At 39.4% G+C, this 5,003-nt stretch overlaps 1 pseudogene across 1 annotated transcript; it reads left to right on the forward strand.

Annotated features, from left to right (window-relative positions):
- Positions 1 to 3,489: 3,489 nt before the first annotated feature.
- Positions 3,490 to 4,874, forward strand: LOC110327481 (annotated as a pseudogene). Its single transcript, XR_002380838.1, has one exon. The product of XR_002380838.1 is annotated as an elongation factor 1-alpha 1 pseudogene (transcript).
- Positions 4,875 to 5,003: the final 129 nt, after the last annotated feature.

The raw sequence follows: 5,003 nt of genomic DNA on the forward strand, positions 1-5,003 counted from the left end.
GGCTACACAGAGAAACCCTGTCTCAAAAAAAAAAAAAAAAAAAAAAAAGCAAGAGTATAGCTACTATGTGAAGAAATTTAAGAATAGGAAAAGATATTAAAATGAAATGCAGAAATAATACAGAGAATTGATACTGTTTACAGACTTTGGACATGGATATGGTTTATAAGTTTACTGCACTATAGCTCAATAATCAAGCAGATTGGTGAGAGGAAATTACAAGGACTGATGACTTTGCTCTTATTATTAAATTGTGGGAGACTTCATTGCACATAGGAAGTTGATTGCATGCTTATTAATTTCTTATACTTTAAGTAATTCTTAAAACTACTAAATTATAGAAAGACCCCCACATCAAGGTAACAAAGAGCTTAGTTCGTGATCAGTTTGCACCATCACTTTGAAGAAGGGAAACAGAGGGGGAGTGTGGCAGGGCAAAACCTCATGTTGGAAAGTGTCTATAAGTGAAAGCAGGGTCTAGCCCCACAGACTTTTTCAGTGAATTTTTCCAGAGACTGTCCAGTTGAGTTTTTATAACCGCCAATAGTGTCTTCTTTGGAATAAACCCCTAAACCATAGTGTCTTTAAGGGTCAATAAAATATGAAAACTCTACAACATGACTCTCAAAAAGGCTGAATCTATAATTCAGAGGAAGTAGACATCTAACATGAGGAAGCCAATATTAGGAACCTAATATAAATATATGACTGAGTGATTGGGGTAAGGCTAGGGTAAGGCTAATATAACCAAAGAAAAAGGTCTCAGCATAGAACATTTGATAAAAAATAGTGCGTAAATGTGTGAAAATAGATATCTATAAAGATTCATAGAGAAAAAAATGGATATATGAGAAACAATGGAGAGTCATGCTAGTAAACAGAAAAAAAGAAACTCCACTATGGATATGATTTGATGTGTCATGTACCCAAAAATTCCACCTGTGAAGAATTAAACAAAATACTTGTCAGAATATTGATGAGGAATTTAGATTTTATATTCAGAGAATCCTTGGAAGAAATCCAGAATGAATGTTCAGAGACATTTGTATGGTGTTGTTGGTTAAAGATGAGAAATTGATATTTGAATTTGTGATAGGAGATGATGGATGTATTGAGATACAACAGAAGTCAGGTGGAGATGATAGGGCAGCAACAAGCTCTGACTCAGATGATGGGAGTACATACAGGGGGTTCTGTTCAGTCTTAAAGAAAAGACAATTCAAGGCAAATTTCCAGATCTCTCCCTGAACTATCATATAAACTTTCCCACCTACACTAAGTTGGCTGAAATTCAAAAGAGTTAAAGATAAATATACTTTCATAATAAACAAAGTGAATTTAACTTAAAACATAACATCCACTTGGATACCTGAAACAAAATGAATATGAGGGTATTTGCTTATTTCTCTTCTTTCTAAGAGATCATGATACAGCTTACCTTGTTGATCTCAAAAGGCCCCATATTATCTAGCTTGAAATACAATTACATAGCTGTAATTATAAACTGACTGTGAAATTAAACAACCACAAATAAACATTATCTAGGACTCAATTAAAAAGAACTTAGCTCACTAATAATTAGTGTATGATGTTTTCACTGCTTCTGTTACTGCCTATCAGGTCTAAGTATATGTGAAAAATTAGAGACTAAAAGTGTGTATATATCTGAAAATATCAAGTAAATATGCACTTAAATTTGTATAATTAAGCAAAGCTTATAAAAGGAATTCTAATTGTTATTAGTAGTTCACGAGCAACTAGACATACATTTAAATGGAGCCACATTCTAGCCAAGATTATAGACTTCCTACACGAGAACCTTACTCAGTAAATGTCATCCAATTTTAAGTGGATGCCACCATCTGTTATATAAAAGGATTTAAGCATTTATTCTTATTTATCTATTGATTTTTCTAGTTAAACAGTTTGGTAGATAAAAGACATAAAGTTTCTAACCTCAGAGTCTCTAATCTCCATTTATTAAATACATGGCAATAATCATGTATACAAAAAAGCCAAAAATAATTGTCAAGTATTCATAAATTATTTGCAAAAAAAATCTACCTTATCTAGTATTGAGGAACCCAAAAATTTGTGTTGAAAACATATTAGAAAGACACTTCCTATTTTAGATGGTCTGCAACATCAATCATACTAACAGATTTAGCATTTCCTAGCAAAAGGACAAAGCTTGAGTAGGAGATAGAGGAGAGACTATGATTTGGAGGCAAAAGACTTCATTCCTGCTTATAAGTTGTTTTATAGGATCCTGGTGGGTGCCACTGTCTATAGTTAATAACAGCATCATATGCACATTCCTGAGTTGATCTAGAGTAAACATTTTCATAACCAGGGATGAAGAATAAAACAAAACCAGAAACTTGTGGATATTAAGACACTTGTCACAGGGAGGTTGATTAAATGGTTACCATTATAGACTTCATAGATCTTCAGCACTTGCCATGAAGAAGAAAGGCAGGTTACCATTCCTAGTCTAAATTCACAGGCAAGCTTTTTTTCTTCATGGAACCTTCAGCCATCTTAAGGACTTTTAAACAACTGAATCAGGTACTAGTAGATTTCCTAGGCTTCTCTCCTACCTAATATCTGCCACTTATAAATTTTAGCCACCAAAGAACTTCTAATGGTATTATAGCTGCTTGTAATTGCTTCTGGAGACTCATGCCAATCACTGAAGCCTCAAGGTCCCTTCTGGATCAAGCCACTGCTACGGATTTGTGTTTGGTGTTTTGCTAGTGGACTGGGCTGATAATAACAAAAATGAGTATTTCACCAAAGACCTATTTCTAAACAGGTCCACAACCCCCATTTCCTGTTAACCTTTCTTTTTCCCTACCTCTGCTGGGTGGTTGGGCTAGAAGGAAGGTTGAAGTGTTTAAAAACATAATTAAAGTAGGTTTTGAAAAAACTCTAAGTCTACAAGAATCCTTAAGGATAATAGCTTGCTGTGCACAAGAATCTCTAACTGCTACTGATGATCAGTTTAAGATTAAAAAAAAAAAGTCCTCTTTGCATCAATGCTCTAGTATGCTTATTTCCTGTTGAGAGTTAACAGCAGAATGTTCTCAGGCAGTTAGACTCCTCTTCTTCTCCCCAAGTTTTCTCCTGTCATACAAAAGTCCCTACAATGCCAACCCCCTGAGCTCGTGACTCCAGCTGCATATGTAGCAGAAGATGGCCTAGTTGGCCATCTTTGGAAGGAGAGGCCCTTTGGTCTTGCAAAGTTCCTATGCCCCAGTACAGGGGAATGCCAGAGCCAGGAAGCCGGAGTGGGTGGGTTGGGGAGTAGGGCAGGGGGTGGTTGAGGGGACATTCGGGATAGCATTTGAAATGTAAATGAAGAAAATATCTAATAAAAATGTTTAAAAAATGCTTTAAAAAAAAAAAAAAGAATGCTTTGGCTTTTTCGCAATGGGTTTGTTGTCAGAACACAGGTGTTGTGAAAGCCACTGCAAACTCAAAGCAAATATGGGAAAGGAAAAGGCTCACATCAATATCGTCGTAATCGGACACGTAGTTTCCGGCAAGTCCACCACAACTGGCCACCTGATCTACAAATGTGGAATCGACAAGCGAACAATCAAAAAGTTTGAGGAGGCTGCTGAGATGGGAAAGGGCTCCTTCAAGGACGCCTGGGACTTAGACAAACTGAAAGCTGAGTGTGAGCGTGGTATTACTATTGACATCTCCCTGTGAAAATTCGAGATCAGCAAATACTTTGTGACTATCATTGATGCCCCAGGACACAGAGACTTCATAAAAAACATAATTACAGGCACATCCCAAGCTGACTGTGCTGTCCTGATTGTTGCTGCTGCTGTTGGTGAATTTGAAGCTGGTATCTCCAAGAACGGGCAGACCCGTGAGCATGCTCTTCTGGCTTACACCCTGGGTGTGAAACAGCTAATTGTTGGTGCCAACAAAATGGATTCCACTGAGCCACCATACAGTTAGAAGAGATACGAGGAAATCGTTAAGGAAGTCAGCACCTACATTAAGAAAATTGGCTACAACCCTGACACAGTAGCATTTGTGCCAATTTCTGGTTGGAACGGTGACAACATGCTAGAGCCAATGCTAATATGCATTGGTTCAAGGGATGTAAAGTTATCCACAAAGATGGCAGTTCCAGTGGCACCACGCTGCTGGAAGCTTTGGATTATATCCTACCACCAACTCCTCCAACTGACAAGTCTCTGTGACTGCCCCTCCAGGATATCTATAAAATTGGGGGCATTGGCACTGTCCCCGTGGGCCGAGTGGAGACTGGTGTTCTCAAACTTGGCATGGTGGTTACCTTTGCTCCAGTCAATGTAACAACTGAAATCAAGTCTGTTGAAATTTACCTTGAATGGGTTGAGTGAAGCTCTTCCTGGGGACAATGTGGGCTTCAATGTAAAGAACTTGTCAATCAAAAAAATATTAGACGAGGCAATGTTGCTGGTGACAGCAAAAATGACCCACCAATGGAAGCAGCTGGCTTCACTGGTCAGGTGATTATCCTGAACTGTCCAGGCCAAATTAGTGCTGGCTATGCTCCTGTTCTGGATTGTCACACAGCCCACATAGCATGCAAGTTTGCTAAACTTCAAGAAGAGATCGAACATCGTTCTGACAAGAAGTTGGAAAGTGGCCCCAAATTCCTGAAGTCCGGTGATGCTGTCATTGTTGATATGGTCCCTGGCAAGCCCATGTGTGTTGAGAGCTTCTCTGACTATCCTCCACTTGGTCGTTTTGCTGTTCGTGACATGAAGCAGACAGTTGCTGTGGATGCCATCAAAGCTTTGGACAAGAAGGCTGCTGGAGCTGGCAAAGTCACCAAGTCTGCCCAGAAAGCTCAAAAGGCTAAATGAGACTCCAGTGCACTGCCGGGGAGAGCAGACTGCTGAGGAGGGACCCGGGTCTGGTCCCGGTCGTCTGGCGCCTGTCCCGCCCAAGGAGGGGTGTTCGCCTGGCGGCAGTCCCCAGGCTGACCCGGCACC

The sequence above is a fragment of the Mus pahari genome, chromosome 10 (genome assembly GCF_900095145.1).
Source record: "Mus pahari chromosome 10, PAHARI_EIJ_v1.1, whole genome shotgun sequence".
In the NCBI taxonomy this organism is placed as follows: domain Eukaryota; kingdom Metazoa; phylum Chordata; class Mammalia; order Rodentia; family Muridae; genus Mus; species Mus pahari.